This window comes from Lithobates pipiens, unplaced genomic scaffold (genome assembly GCF_037356315.1).
Source record: "Lithobates pipiens isolate NorthernLeopardFrog02 unplaced genomic scaffold, aLitPip1_a1.2 Scaffold_10, whole genome shotgun sequence".
NCBI lineage: Eukaryota > Metazoa > Chordata > Amphibia > Anura > Ranidae > Lithobates > Lithobates pipiens.
In genome coordinates, this window is record NW_027507686.1 from 108677612 (window position 1) to 108694023 (window position 16412).

Here is a 16412-nt window from a genome sequence, read left to right on the forward strand (position 1 = left end):
AATTGGCGAGAGCATTACGGGAAATACAAACAAAGACATACATACCTACAATTAGGAAAAAAGATGGGGAAGAAGTGTGGATGCCAGAACAGATTGCTGATGTGTTTGGCGATTTTTACTCCTCACTGTATAATTTGAATTTGAGGGCATCAGATCAGACAAAGATAAATAAATATCAAGTGGAATGCCGTGCCTGACATGCACTGCACGGGAGAAGATGGAATCGCCAATCACACTAGATGAGGTACAAACACGATAAAACAGGTAAAAAGAAGGAAAAAAAAAGAACAAAATATTCAGAAACAAAAACTGAGAGATGAAATTTTTAATATGGAGCAACAACATAAAAATAGTCCCACAGATAAAAAACTGTTTCAACAATTAGTGACCAAAAGGGAAGAATTACGAGAGCTAATGGAACAGGAAACCAAAAGAATCTATAATCAATTGGCCAAAGAAAGATACCAGGTAGTATTTAGCTAAAATGCTTCAAAAGAAAAAAGCTATTAATTATATAGAGAAAATCTAAACAGAGCACGGGGCAATGGTATATACAACAAAAGAAATAGCAGAATCATTTAGAATCTATTATAATCAACTCTATGCAGTAAAAAATAAGGAAAAGGAAAGGGAAATAAGAGGAAAAAAAATAAGGAAAATAGATGAATACTTAAACAATGCTAGATTACCTACGATTACTGAAAATGAAAAAGAAAACGTAGAAAGTCCCATTACGGAGGAGGAAATAAATAAAGCATTGATAGATTCAGCCCCCGGGAAAAGCCCTGGACCCGATGGACTAACAATTTACTACTATAAAAAATGTAAAGATATTCTGATCCCTAGACTTTGTAATTACATGAATGGGTTAGGGCTAAATTATGAAATGAGCAAAGTGGCACTGACAGCTTCAATTACTGTAATCCAAAAAGAGGGAAAGGACAAGACTATGTGTTCCAGCTACAGACCGATTTCGCTGTTGAATGCAGACACTAAATTATTTGCTAAAATATTAGCAGGAAGAATTAAAACATTGATGAATTCACTGGTTCATCCGGACCAGGTCGGGTTCGTAGCTGGGAGAGAAGGCAAGGACAATGGGGTGAGAACTCTCCTGTTGCTATCTCAGAGGGAGGAGACATAATCCCCGGTCCTTCTACTGTCGACGGATGCTCAAAAGGCCTTCGACAGGGTGGACTGGGGATTTATGTTCCAGACATTGGAAAAAATGGGAATTGGACCAAGGATGATCCAATGGATCAAAACATTATATTATCACCCTACAGCAACTATAAAGATAAATGGGTCTCTCTCCTTGCCCTTTGAGATGGAAAATGGGACTAGACAGGGGTGCCCTCTTTCCCCCCTTTTATTTGTATTATCGTTAGAGCCATTACTCTCTACGATTCAAAATAACCCGGAAATTACAGGAATTGAAGTGGGGAAAGAGGTACATAAATTGGCTGCCTTTGCAGATGACGTATTGTTCTATATTAGCAACCCTAAGAACACATTACCCAAGTTAAATAAGGCCCTGGAATATTATGGGGAATCGTTGAATTTCAAAATTAACCAAATAAAATCTGAAATTTTAAACATCAACCTTAGTAAACAAGAAGTACAACAGATCCAAAAAGAATGCAAATATACATGGAGTAAAGGGTTGAAATACCTAGGTATAAAACTGGCAAATTCCTTAAAGAAGATACAGTGGTGTGAAAAAGTGTTTGCCCCCTTCCTCATTTCCTGTTCCTTTGCATGTTTGTCACACTTAAGTGTTTCGGAACATCAAACCAATTTAAACAATAGTCAAGGACAACACAAGTAAACACAAAATGCAATTTGTAAATGAAGGTGTTTATTATTAAAGGTGAAAAAAAATCCAAACCATCATGGCCCTGTGTGAAAAAGTGATTGCCCCCCTTGTTAAAACATACTATAACTGTGGTTGTCCACACCTGAGTTCAATTTCTCTAGCCACACCCAGGCCTGATTATTGCCACACCTGTTCACAATCAAGGCATCACTTTAATAGGAGCTGCTTGACAAAGTAAGGTCCACCAGAAGATCCTTAAAAGCTACACATCATGCCGAGACCCAAAGAAATTCAGGAACAATTGAGAAAGAAAGTAATTGAGATCTATCAGTCTGGAAAGGGTTATAAAGCCATTTAAAAAGCTTTGGGAATCCAGCGAACCACAGTGAGAGCCATTATCCACAAATGGCGAAGACATGGAACAGTGGTGAACCTTCCCAGGAGTGGCCGGCCGCCCAAAATTACCCCAAGAGCGCAGCGACGACTCATCCAAGAGGTCACAAAAGACCCCACAACAACGTCCAAGGAACTGCAGGCCTCACTTGCCTCAGTTAAGGTCAGCGTTCATGCCTCCACCATCAGGAAAAGACTGGGCAAAAATGGCCTGCATGGCAGAGTTCCAAGGAGAAAACCACTGCTGAGCAAAAAGAACATCAAAGCTCGTCTCAATTTCTCCACAACACATCTTGATGATCCCCAAGACTTTTGGGACAACATTCTCTGGACCGATGAGACAAAAGTGGAACTCTTTGGAAGGTGTGTATCCAATTATATCTGGCGTAGAAGGAACACTGCATTTCATAAAAAGAACATTATACCAACAGTAAAATATGGTGGTTGTAGTGTGATGGTCTGGGGCTGTTTTGCTGCTTCAGGACCTGGAAGACTTGCCGTGATAAAAGGAACTATGAATTCTGCTGTCTACCAAGAGATCCTGAAGGAGAATGTCCGACCATCTGTTCGTGTACTCAAGCTGAAACGAACTTGGGTTCTGCAGCAGGACAATGATCCTAAACACAGCAGCAAGTCCACCACCGAATGGCTGAAGAAAAACAAAATGAAGACTTTGGAGTGGCCTAGCCAAAGTCCTGACCTGAATCCTATTGAGATGTTGTGGTATGACCTTAAAAAGGCCGTTCATGCTCGAAAACCCTCTAATGTAACTGAATTAGGACAATTCTGCAAAGATGAGTGGGCCAAAATTCCTCCAGGACGCTGTAAAACCCTCACTGCACGTTATCGCAAACGCTTGGTTGCAGTTTTTGCTGCTAAGGGTGGCCCAACAAGTTATTAGGTTTAGGGGGCAATCACTTTTTCACACAGGGCCATGGTGGTTTGGATTTTTTTTTCACCTTTAATAATAAACACCTTCATTTACAAATTGCATTTTGTGTTTACTTGTGTTGTCCTTGACTATTGTTTAAATTGGTTTGATGTTCCGAAACACTTAAGTGTGACAAACATGCAAAGGAACAGGAAATGAGGAAGGGGGCAAACACTTTTTCACACCACTGTATATCAACTAAATTACATCCCACTATTAAACGAAATTAAAAAAGAACTTGGAAGACTTGGTAATAGTCCATTATCATGGCTGGGACGAATAAACGCATTAAAGATGTTTATCCTCCCAAAGATCTTATACAAATTCCAGATGATGCCTATTGAAATCCCTGCTGGTTATTTTTCAAAGTTGAAATCCTTATTGCTTAAATTTATTTGGAAGAATAAAAAACCAAGGATTTCCTATTCAATATTAAAACAGGGAAAAAAGCGTGGGGGGCTTGCAGTCCTGGATATATACAACTATTATAAGGCAATAGTGCTGTCTAGAATTGTCGATTGGGGGGGCGAGACAGGAAATGAGAAAAGGTGGATACACCTAGAATACACATATAGTAAGGCACAATTAGATAAAATAGTATGGAACCCTCCAAAATTTAGGGTTTTGGATGCGAACACAAATGAGCTGACATGAATAGCATTAAAAATTTGGGATGGGGTGTACAAAAAATTAAATGGGCACTTTAATTCACCGTTTATAGCACTGAAGGAAAAAGAGTTTTTTCCCCCCGGGAAAAAGGAAATAGGAGGTAATTGGATAAAAAAAGAAAAAATACAAATAAAAGATATTATGAAAGAAGGGAAACTTATAACACTAAGGGAATTAGCACATAAGGGCTTAATGGTAATGTGCGAATGGCGGTATCTCCAGCTGGCCCATTTTATTGGAAGCTTACCTCAACCAATAAGATCCGGAGAGGAGCTGACCATGTTGGAGCGACTCTGTACAACAGACAACTCTAAAGGAATTGTATCCAGGATGTATGGACTGTTGATGTCGGTGGGAGAGCTGGAGACCCCGCCATATATCAAAAAGTGGGAAAAGGAATTAGGAACACAGAGGGATAAAGACACAATAAGCAAAATATTAACCCTTTCATGACTAAGCCTATTTTTGGAATTTGGTGTTTACAAGTTAAAATCCATATTTTCTACTAGAAAATTACTTGGAACCCCCAAACATTACATATATTTTTTTAACAGAGACTCTAGAGAATAAAACGGCGATTGTTGCAATATTTTATGTCACACGGTATTTGCGCAGCAGTGTTTTAAATGCAACTTTTTGGGAAAAGGGACACTTTCATGAATTAAAAAAAAAAAACAGTAAAATTATCCCATTTTTTTTGCATAATGTGAAAGATAATGTTACGCCGAGTAAATAGATACCAAACATGTCACACTTTATAATTGCACGCACTTGTGGATTGACGACAAAGTACGGTACCTAAAAATCTCAATAGGCGACGCTTTAAACATCTTTTACGGTTACCAGGTTAGTGTTACAGAGGAGGTCTAGTGCTAGAATTATTACTCTTGCTCTGACGATAGCGGCGATACCTCACATGTGTGATTTGAACACCGTTTACATACGCGGGCGCGACTTCCGTATGCGCTTTCTTTGCTTTGCGAGCTCGCGGGGACGGCGGGCGCTTTAAAAAATTTTTTTTTTTTTTTTTTAATTTATTTAATTTATTTTAAAATGACTAAATTGTTTAAAAAAAATAAAATAAATGTGATCACTTTTATTGCTGTCACAAGGAATGTAAACATCCCTTGTGACAGTAATAGGCGGTGACAGGTACTCTTTATGGAGGGATCGGGGGTCTAAAAGACCCCCCACCCCTCCTTTACACTTCAGTGTATTCAGATCACCGAAAACGGCGATTCTGAATACCGGATATTTTTTTAAAACCGGCGCCATTGGCAGCCGAGTAAACGGGAAGTGACGTCATGACGTCGCTTCCATGTTTACTATGAGGAGACTGGAACGAAGCCGATTACAGCTTCGTTCCAGTTCCTCCCCAGCGGCCGGAGGCATCGCAGCAGGAATCGGTGCTCCCGATCGAGCGGGAGCACCGGTAACAGCGGCGGGAGGCGGCGGGAGGGGGGACGTCCCCTCCCGCTCCTCCGGCATAACAGCCGAGCGGCTTTTAGCCGCATCGGTTGTTATGGCCGGATAGCCAATCGCCCGCTGAACAAAACGTTACCGGGATGATGCCTGCAGGTGCGGGCATCATCCCGGTATACCCCCCGGAAGCCGAGTACGCACATCTGCGTACGCTCGGCGGGAAAGGGTTAAGATTAACACATTGCTCGGCAATAGACAGTAAAACAGCCGAAATGAACTATGAGTGCCTAACTAGATGGTACAACACGCCGGATAAGACTGCAAAATACCAACAGGGAAGATCGGCAGAATGTTGGAGGGGCTGTAAAACCACAGGCACAATGGCCCATCTCTGGTGGGGATGCCCAAAAATCAAAATCTATTGGGGAAAGATCTTGCAATAGATAAGAGAAATAACTAAAATAAGCATGAAGGCGGATCCTTGGATCGTACTTCTCCACGGAACAAAGAGTAACGAAAAACAATATCAAGAAACTATTATCCCACACCTCCTTAACGCAGCGAAGAAATTGATCCCTAAAAAGTGGCAGGAGGTGGAAAGTCCAACGATGTGGGAGTGGGTAGATGCAGTTGATGAGGTATAAAAGATGGAAAAGTTGAGTAGTGGAGAAGATAATAAAAGAGAAGCAGTAATAAAAAAATGGGAATGTTGGAAAGATTTTAAGAAGGATTGGAGTTACGCAGAATATTTAAGACCATATTAGACCAATATGGGAGGAGGATAGGAGGAGACGGGAAAACGCTGACATTTAACTTGGGAAAGGAGGGGGGGGGGAAAGGTAATGGGAAGGGAAATAATAAAGAGGTGTACGATGAATAAAAGATATGAATTTAATAAGGGAAAAATATCTAATTTAATTGTTATTGATAATTTCTGATATATAATGAGATGCTACAATGATGTGAAGACGAAAGGAGACAGTGATGAACAAAAAGTTGATTACACGTCCCTCTAGAGAATTCACTGACGTGGCAATAATATATAAATAAATAAATAAATAAAAAGAAAAAAAAAAACAGGTAAAAAGTGGGAAAGCACCTGGCCCAGATGGATTTTCAGCCCAGTATTATAAGATGCTTATGCCGGAATTATGCCCATATATGGTTAAATTGTTCAATGAAATAGGAGACATATCGACTTTCCACTCAGAAACAGCTAAAGCTACAATTACAGTGATACAGAAAGAAGGCAAAGACCCGAAACAATGTGGAAGTTATAGGCCAATATCTTTGCTGATTGCGGATATGAAAATATTCAGTAAAATAATAGCCTTGAGGATACAACAGTATTTGCCCTCTTTGATTCACAAAGACCAAGTGGCAGGGGCGTAACTAGAAATCACAGGGCCCCATAGCAAAATGTTGCATGGGCCCCCCCCCACAAAAAAAAATGAACTAATGCCATTGAACAACAGATTACCACACTCATGTAGCACAGTACCCAGGAAACAGCTTATATTAATTTCATCCAACAAAGTATGCAGTATACTGTATGCAGCCCCTGAAGGACACACATGCATATCCCCATCAGACACCACCCTCAGTGCAGGACATCCCCAGCAGTGCAAACCCACCCCTCTCAGTGCAGACCCCCTCAGTAGTACCGACCCCCCAGCAGTGCAGACACCCCCCTTAGTACATACAACCCACTTAGTGCAGACCCCCCCATCAGTACAGACACTCCCCACCTCTGTGCAGACCCCCCCAGCAGTACAGACACCCCCCATTACAGACCCCCCCTCAGTGCAGACACCCCCCATCAGTACAGACCCCCCACCAATGCAGACATCCCCCTTAGTACCCACACCCCCCCTCGGTAGTGCAGAGCAGATCCCCCCTTGGTAGTGCAGAGCAGATACCCCTCGGTAGTGCAGAGCAGATCCCCCCTCGGTAGTGCAGAGCAAATCCCCCCTCGGTAGTGCAGAGCAGATCCCCCCTCAGTAGTGCAGAGCAGACCCCCCCCTCAGTAGTGCAGAGCAGACCCCCTCAGTAGTGCAGAGCAGACCCCCCCCCCAGTAGTGCAGAGCAGACCCCCCCCAGTAGTGCAGAGCAGACCCCCCCTCAGTAGTGCAGAGCAGACCCCCCCTCAGTAGTGCAGAGCAGACCCCCCCCCCTCAGTAGTGCAGAGCAGACCCCCCCCCTCAGTAGTGCAGAGCAGACCCCCCCTCAGTAGTGCAGAGCAGACCCTCCTAGTAGTGCAGAGCAGACCCCCCCCCCCTCAGTAGTGCAGAGCAGACCCCCCCTCAGTAGTACAGAGCAGACCCCCCCCTCAGTAGTGCAGAGCAGACCCCCCCCCTCAGTAGTGCAGAGCAGACCCCCCTCAGTAGTGCAGAGCAGACCCTCCTAGTAGTGCAGAGCAGACCCCCCCCCTCAGTAGTGCAGAGCAGACCCCCTCAGTAGTGCAGAGCAGACCCCCCCCTCAGTAGTGCAGAGCAGACCCCCCCCCTCAGTAGTGCAGAGCAGACCCCCCCTCAGTAGTGCAGAGCAGACCCTCCTAGTAGTGCAGAGCAGACCCCCCCCCCTCAGTAGTGCAGAGCAGACCCCCCCCCTCAGTAGTACAGAGCAGACCCCCCCTCAGTAGTGCAGAGCAGACCCCCCCCCCTCAGTAGTGCAGAGCAGACCCTCCTAGTAGTGCAGAGCAGACCCCCCCCCCTCAGTAGTGCAGAGCAGACCCCCCCCTTACATACCTCACAACAGCGCTGACATTCTCCACATACAGCGGTGTGTGTTCCTCGAGGCTCGAGCGCAGGCTCCTCCTCCTCTGTGCATGTAAACAGAGAGGAGGGGAGGTGGCTTAGGTCCACGCTGCTGCGTCCCTCAGCCTGCGCTCGAGCACCGAAGGCACAGGTGCTAGTGGTGCGGCTGCCGCTACTCAAGGGTGTCACCCCGCTGGCGGGTGTCACCCGGTGCGGCCCGCACCCGCGCAGCAAAGCCACTCACCGGGCCCTCGATCGGCTGCGGGCCCCATAGCGCCCGCATGGGTCGCTATGGCGGTAGTTCCGCCACTGCCAAGTGGGATTTGTTCCAACAAGAGAATCAAGAGACAATACTATCAAGGCCTTAAACTTAATGCATACAGCCAACTCCACCAAGACCCCCTGCATATTTTTAGGAACAGATGCAGAGAAGGCTTTTGACCTGGTAGGGTGGGGGTTCATGTTCTCGGTACTCCGACATATAAAGTTAGGGGGGAAAATGATAGGCTGGATAGCAAGTTTGTATGAAAAACCTACAGCTCAAGTAAGAGTAAACGGAGTGGTATCTTTATCTTTTCCAATAACAAATGGGACCAGACAGGGATGTCCACTGTCCCCTTTGTTATTCGCGTTGACCCTTGAACCACTATTATGCAGAGTAAGGCTTAACAGGGATATCCAAGGAATAACTATAGGAGGAATTCATAATAAAGTGACAGCATATGCAGATGATATGCTTTTTACAGTGACAAATCCGACAATTTCGCTCCCAAATCTATTTAAGGAAATTGAGGCATACAGTATACTATCCTACTTTAAAATAAACTGTTTCAAGTCAGAAGCCTTGATGATAGCAGTCCCAGAGAAAATGATGAGATTAATAAAATGAAATTAGAAATTTAAATGGATGGATCAAGGCCTGAAATATTTAGGAATAATGATTGCAACAGACCCCAATAAAATATATGAATTTAATTTTGTGCTGGCATTGAAGATGGTACGTGGATGTCTGGAGAGATGGCATAGGGGAATACACTCCTGGTTTGGAAGAAATAATATAACTAAGATGAATATTCTGCCAAAACTCCTGTAGCTCCTCCAGGCAATCCCAATTCTAATGCCAAGGATATTTTTTAGAACTATACAAACATTATTCATGAAATTTATATGGGCAGATAAGCAACCAAGGATAAGGAGGACACTATTAACATTACCGAAACAATACGGGGGACTGGCAACACCGGACATATATAAATATTATCAGGCAATACATTTAGGCCAACTGTTGGACTGGTGTCGACATGGAGACCAGAAAATATGGGTAAATTTAGAGCAAGCACAATGTAGGGAGCTATTACATAGAGCACCTTGGTGCTATAGAAACCTGACATTGGATACGAAGTTACATCCTACAATAGGACCCACACTACAGACATGTTACAATCTTTTAGTTAAGAATAATATATCGACACAGAATTACCCCCTAGTCCCTATATTAGGTAATCCTCGATTCATACCAGGTATACAGAAAGGACCTTTCGACAAACTGATTAAAAAAGGAATATATCAAGCCTCGCATTTCATAAAAATGGGCAAATGGCCAACAATGCAGGAGATGATGGATAGAAAAGGTCCCTTTCAATTAGATTTCTGGCAGGCGGCACAACTAGGACATTTTTAGTCAGTAAAAATAGCAGTACAATAGCAGTTCAGTACAGAGATAGCGCCAGAGTTATTAGATCGTGGCTATACGCCATTTGAGAAACTCTGTATGGAAAAGGAGCCAATTACACATGTAATTTCTAAAATGTACGCGCTATTGACTAAACCATTAGAAAATTTTCAGCTACCCTTCTTTGGGAAATAGACCTAGGAAGGACTTTTTCCGAGGAGCAGAAGAAAAACATGATAACAATCTATCTTTAAAACAGCAACATGTACAAAACTACAAGAAACTAATTATAAAATCATTTCACAATGGTACAGAACACCAGAAAAACTTCAAAAATATTTCCCCATACATCAAGTAAGTGTTGGAGGTGCCAGAAAGAAGTGCGAAATTTTCTACATATATTTTGGTCATGCCCAAAAATTGAGAAATATTGGAAGGACGTACGAGCGATTATTCAAAAATTTAGTGAAGTAGAAATACGGGAGGACCCAGCAGCATTCCTCTTGCATTTGTCAGAGATCCCGGGGAAAATATATAGGAATTCCATCCTGTGTCACTTGGTAAACACAGCCAAGGCATGTATAACACTTAGGTGGAAACAGACACAACCTCCTAGTGTGAGCAATGTGGCTTAAGAAAGTTGAGGAGGTGAACAGGATGGAAGACCTAATATGGACAGCTAGGAAAAGAAGAAAAACCTAATTAGAAACATGGACACCATGGAATCTTTATATCTCTTCGGAGGAGGGAAAGAGACAGATTGATGCGTTTTAAGGGGGAGGAGGGGGAGATATAGGGGAAGGAGATGAGAACTTCCCCTCTCCCCCTCCCCTTCTTGGTCTGTGGGGGTGTTGAGGGGGGTGGTTGTTTTTTTTTTCTTTCTTTGGGAATAACAAGGATGGAAATAAAGGGGGGACATGAGAAAGAAGAAGATAACAATAAAACTTTGGCCTGGCTGGGAATAGCGCCAACCCAGGACCAGACCTAGGTTATGTGGGACCGAACTCAGAGGGAGGAGTTTCCTCAACGTCGTCCCCATACATTACCACCAACTTAGCTTTTTGTCTTGGATTTACATATTATACTATAAGGGAAGCAAGAGGCAAAGGAAATAGAATGAATTGTTATGTTTTTTTAAATTATGTATGAATATGGAAATTCAATGTATGACATTTAGAAAGACTGTTTATGTAAATTTCCATTCTTATTTATATGAAAAAAAGGAGAAAAAATAAAGAAATTGTAAAAAAAGAAAGAAAGAAAGAAAGAAAGAAAGAGGGAGGGCGAGATGGAAGGAAGGAAGGATAAAAAGAAAGAAAGAAAGAAAGAAAGAAAGAAAGAAAGAAAGAAAGAAAGAAAGAAAGAAAGAAAGAAAGAAAGAAAATGAGCTGTAGAGAAGGAAAGAAAGCAAGAAAAAGTAAGGGAGGGAGAAGGAAACAAATAAAGAAAGAAGGAAAGAAAGAAAGAAAGAAAGAAAGAAAGAAAGAAGAATAGAAAGAAAGGGAGGGGGAGAGAGAAGTAAAGAATGAAAGAAAAAAGAAAAGGGGAGAGAGAGAGAAGGAAAGAAATAAAGAAAGAAGAAAAGGGAGTTGGAAAAAGGGAGGGAGAGAAGGAAAGAAATGGGGAAAGAAAGAAAGAACAAAAGAAGAATAAAAAAAGATAGAAGGAAAGAAAGAGGAAAAGGAAGGGAGACAGAAAGAAAGAAAGCAGGAAAGAAAGAAAGACAGAAAGAAAGAAAGAAAGAAAGAAAGAAAGAAAGAAAGAAAGAAAGAAAGAAAGAAAGAAGAAAAATGGAGGGAGACAAGTAAAAAATAATTAAATAAAGAGAGAAAGAAAAACGGAGAGAGAAAGAAACAAACAAACAAAAGAAAGAAAGAATGAAAGAAAGAAAGAAAATGGGAGCGAGAGAGAAGGAAAGAAACAAATAAATAAATAAAAAAGAACTAAAGAAAGAAGAAAAGAAAGAATGAAAGAAAGAAAAGAAAAAGGGAGGAAGAGAGAGAAGGAAGGAATGAAAGAAAGAACGAGGGAAAGAAAGAAAGAAAATGTACGGGAGAGAAGGAAAGAAAGAAAAGCAGAGAAAGGAAGAAGAAAAGGAATGAAAAGGAGAAAGAAAGGAGAAAAAAGAAGGAAGAAAGAAGGAAATAAAGAAGGAAAGAAAGAAAGAGAGAAAGAAAGAGAGAAAGAAGGAAAATGGGAGTGAAAGAGAGAGGGAAAGGGGTGTGGCCAGGCATCGGATGTTGCCAGACGCACACTCAGACAGCTCCACCGAAACTCCATTACAATATCATGGGAGCCCGCTCCACTCTGCCCTAAGACCCACTGAATGGTGCCCGGAAGCCTCGCTGACTCTGACAGAGGCGTGCCATGCCCTCCGGGAGCCAGACATCCGCCATGAAGCGGCAAAATCCATCCCGCTCGGCGACCCTCATGGGCCAAAATGGTGCCGCCTCGCAGCGCTCCACGAAGGACATACACAGGGAGGCGGCTGCAAAGCTGTTCTCCAAGCCGCTCTCCTCGGATCTAGCCATCTTCTCCGGTACTGCAGAGGAGTTGCCTGGAGGTACCTCGGAAGCAGATGACACGATGCTGCTGTAGGATTTGCATGGCGTGATACTACCATGGGACACAGTGAGTACTCCAAAAAAGACTCAGTTGGGCCTTTATCCTGGAGCAGCCCTGACAGTTAAGGGGAACCTATGTTACGGGACATTTTCACGGTAGTGAACTCCTGCAATGTCTCCATAGCAGCCCTTACTACTGAGATAAAAGGGGTTAAGGCGGAAATTACTTTCCTGCGCCATGACACACAAAAACTCAGGGAAAGGACCTTTGCACTGGAGGGGAGAGTGAGCTCCCTAGAGGATGACATGGCGCCCATGCAGAATGACCTTACTTACAACAATCACCTGCTCTCACAACATGTCGCCCGTTTAGATGACATGGAGAATAGAATGAGAAGGATTAATGTGAGGGCCATAGGAATACCAGAACGCATGGAGGGGAAGAACCCGGTGGAGTTTATTGAAAGATGGCTTACCAACGCCTTTGGTAGAGAAGTGTTTTCCCCCATGTTTTCGGTGGAATGTGCAAACCGGGTCCCGGCCAGACCACTGCCACCGGGGGCTCCTCCTGGAGCTTTCCTCTTCAAGCTCCTCAATTCTAAGGACAGAGATGTAATTCTTCTTAATGCCAGGATAAAACCAGCCAACCTGAAGTTGGAGAATAATAAGATCTCTCTTTTCCCGGACTCCTCCGCTGATTTACAGAAAAAACCTGCTAAATTTACAGATGTCAAGCGATGCTATGTTGTATCATTCTCGGCTACGAGTCGAGGCTCTAGGCTCTGTGCAGTTTTTTGATACTCCATCTATGGCCATGCAATGGCTGGACCGCGAGGAACAATCTATCCGTGCAGCTCACACCAGGCGTGGTGAAACTCACTGAGGAGCTTACCCTGAACACTATCCCCTGTGACTCATCACACTTTTTCTCCCCACTTCCATCATGACAAGGCGAAGGTAACTAAATATCTGTCTGACTTTGGTTATGTTTCTGGAACCATGTGTGGCGGTAGTTCTTGCTGCTGAGAAGTTTAAGACACTGCAGTGCACTTCCTCTCTTGCCCCCGGGATGGATTGGACTAGATCCCCATCCGAGTTCCGGAAAGTCTTTAAGGCACTGTTAGCCTACTGTTTACTGTCTTTATTTTTATTTTTGTTTTCCTCCTCTCTTTCTACTACCGAAGTGCATGTCATGACCTCTTCAATGTGCCACTTGACGGCTGTGGGATCCACCTTACACAATGCCTTTGCTCTAGGACTCTAGGCGTTTGTTAAGAGGGTTGAGAGCGGCCAGCAAGATCGCCTACGGCCACATCACCCTGAATGCTCCTGATCTCGTCTGATCTCGGATGCTAAGCCAGGTCGGGCCTGGTTAGTACCTGGAAGGAAGACCGCCTGGGAATACCAGGTGTCGTAGGCTTTTTTTTAATAAGTTGTTGGCATCAACGAACTGTTTTATTTTTCTGCTTGTTTGCCGAGGTGACCATCTTGGCGTTTTTCAACAGGGTTGAGAGTGGCCAGCAAAATCGCCTACGGCCACATAACCCTGAATGAGCCTGAGCTCATCTGATCTCAGATGCTAAGTAGGGTCGGGCCTGGTTAGTACCTGGATGGGAGACCGCCTGGGAATACCAGGAGCCGTAGACTTTTTTTAATATGTTGTTGGCGTCAACGACCTGTTTTATTTTTCTGCTTGTTTGCCGAGGTGACCATCTTGGCGTTTGTCAAGAGCGTTCAGAGTGGCCAGCAAGATCATCTACTGCCACATCACCCTGAATGCGCCCAATCTCGTCTGATCTTGGATGCTAAGAAGGGCCGGGCCTGGTTAGTACCTGGATTGGAGACCGCCTGGGAATACCAGGTACCGTAGGCAGGTTTTTTATATGTTGTTGGCGTCGACGACCTGTTTTATTTTTCTGCTTGTTTGCTGAGGTGACCATCTTGGCATTTGTCAATAGGGTTGAGAGTGGCCAGCAAGATCGCCTATGGACACATCACCCTGAATGCGCCCCATCTCATCTGATCTCGGATGCTAAGCAGGGTCATGTCTGGTTAGTACCAGGATGGAAGACCGCCTAGGAGTACCAGGTGCCGTAGGCTTTTTTTAATATGTTGTTGGCGTCGACGACCTTTTTTATTTTTCTGCTTGTTTGCCGAGTTGACCATCTTGGCGTTTGTCAAGAAGGTTGAGAGTGGCCAGCAAGATTGCCAACGGCCACATCACCCTGAATGCGCCCAATTTAGTCTGATCTCGGATGCTAAGCAGGGTTGGGCCTGGTTAGTTCCTGGATGCGATTCCGCCTGGGAATACCAGGTGCCGTAGGCTTTTTTTTTTATTTGTTGTTGGCATCGACGACCTGTTTTATTTTTCTGCTTGTTTGCTGAGGTGACCATCTTGGCATTTGTCAATAGGGTTGAGAGTGGTCAGCAAGATCGCCTACAGCCACATCACCCTGAATGCGCCCGATCTTGTCTGATCTCGGATGCTGAGCAGGGTCGTGCCTGGTTAGTACCTGGATTGGAGACCACCTGGAAAAACCTGGTACCGCAGGCTTTTTTTTAATATGTTGTTGGCGTCGACGACCTGTTTTATTTTTCTGCTTGTTGTCCAAGGTGACCATCTTGGTGTTTGTCAAGAGGGTTGAGAATGGCCAGCAAGATTGCCTATGGCCACATCACCCTAAATGCCTTTGATCTCGGCTGATCTCGGATGCTAAAAAGGGTCAGGCCTGGTTAGAACCTGGATGGAAGACCGCCTGGGAGTACTAGGTGCCATAGGCTTTTTTTAATATGTTGTTGGCGTCGATGACCTGTTTTATTTTTCTGTTGTTTGCTGAGTTGACCATCTTGGCGTTTGTCAAGAGGGTTGAGGGTGGACACCAAGATCGCCCACACCCACATCACCCTGAATGCACCTGATCTCGTCTGATCTCAGATGCTGAGCAGGGTCGGGCCTGGTTAGTACCTGGATGGGAAACCGCCTGGGAATACCAGGTGCAGTAGGCTTTTTTTTTTATTTGTTGGTGGCGTCGACGACCTGTTTTATTTTTCTGCTTGTTTGCCGAGGTGACCATCTTGGCGTTTGTCAAGAGGGTTGAGAGTGGCCAGCAAGATTGCCTACGGCCACATCACCCTAAATGCGCCCGATCTCGTCTGATATCGGATGCTAAACAGGGTCAGGCCTGGTTAGTACCTGGATGGGAGACCGCCTGGGAATACCAGGTGCCGTAGGCTTTTTTTAAATATGTTGTTGGCGTTGACGACCTGTTTTTTTTTTCTGCTTGTTTGCCGAGGTGACCATCTTGGCGTTTCTCAAGAGGGTTGAGACTGGCCAGCAAGATCGCCTACGGCCACATCACCCTGAATAAGCCCGATCTCGTCTGATTTTGGATGCTAAGCAGGGTCGGGCCTATTTAGTACCTGGATGGGAGATCACCTGGGAATATCAGGTGCGGTAGGCAGTTTTATAATATGTTGTTGGCGTCGACGACCTGTTTTATGTTTCTGCTTGTTTGCTGAGGTGACCATCTTGGCATTTGTCAAGAGGGTTGGGAGTGGCCCACAAGATCGCCTACGGCCTGAATCACCCTGAATGCGCCCCCTCTCGTCTGATCTCGGATGCTATGCAGGGTCAGGTCTGGTTAGTACCTGGATGGAAGACTGCCTGGGAGTACCAGGTGCCATAGGCTTTTTTTAATATGTTGTTGGCGTCGATGACCTGTTTTATTTTTCTGTTGTTTGCCGAGTTGACCCTCTTGGCGTTTGTCAAGAGGGTTGAGAGTGGACACGAAGATCGCCTACGGCCACATCACCCTGAATGCGCCCGATCTCGTTTGATCTCAGGTGCTGAGCAGGGTCGGGCCTGGTTAGTAGTACCTGGATGGGAAACAGCCTGGGAATACCTGGTGCCGCAGGCTTTTTTAATATGTTGTTGGTGTCGACGACCGGTTTTATTTTTCTGCTTGTTTGCCGAGGTGACCATATTGGCGTTTATCAAGAGGGTTGAGAGTGTCAAGATCGCCTACAGCCACATCACCCTGAATTAGCCCGATCTCGTCTGAGCTTGAATGCTAAGCTGGGTTGTGCCTGGTTAGTACCTGAAAGGGAGACCGCCTGGGAATGTCAGGTGCCGTAGGCTTTTTTTAAATATGTTGTTGGCGTCAACGACCTGTTTTATTTTTCTGCTTGT

At 44.4% G+C, this 16412-nt stretch overlaps 11 pseudogenes; all 11 read left to right on the top strand.

Moving 5' to 3' along the window:
- The first annotated feature begins 13524 nt into the window (after positions 1-13524).
- LOC143948332 (5S ribosomal RNA) lies at positions 13525-13643 on the top strand (annotated as a pseudogene).
- A 108-nt stretch (positions 13644-13751) lies between these two features.
- Positions 13752-13870, top strand: LOC143955763 (5S ribosomal RNA; annotated as a pseudogene).
- Positions 13871-13977: 107 nt separating this feature from the next.
- Positions 13978-14096, top strand: LOC143943281 (5S ribosomal RNA; annotated as a pseudogene).
- A 108-nt stretch (positions 14097-14204) lies between these two features.
- LOC143944347 (5S ribosomal RNA) lies at positions 14205-14323 on the top strand (annotated as a pseudogene).
- Positions 14324-14430: 107 nt separating this feature from the next.
- Positions 14431-14549, top strand: LOC143946807 (5S ribosomal RNA; annotated as a pseudogene).
- A 109-nt stretch (positions 14550-14658) lies between these two features.
- Positions 14659-14777, top strand: LOC143949635 (5S ribosomal RNA; annotated as a pseudogene).
- Positions 14778-15110: 333 nt separating this feature from the next.
- On the top strand, positions 15111-15229 carry LOC143953604 (5S ribosomal RNA; annotated as a pseudogene).
- A 109-nt stretch (positions 15230-15338) lies between these two features.
- On the top strand, positions 15339-15457 carry LOC143954023 (5S ribosomal RNA; annotated as a pseudogene).
- A 108-nt stretch (positions 15458-15565) lies between these two features.
- On the top strand, positions 15566-15684 carry LOC143943118 (5S ribosomal RNA; annotated as a pseudogene).
- A 334-nt stretch (positions 15685-16018) lies between these two features.
- On the top strand, positions 16019-16140 carry LOC143951526 (5S ribosomal RNA; annotated as a pseudogene).
- Positions 16141-16242: 102 nt separating this feature from the next.
- Positions 16243-16361, top strand: LOC143948707 (5S ribosomal RNA; annotated as a pseudogene).
- The last annotated feature ends 51 nt before the right edge of the window (positions 16362-16412 follow it).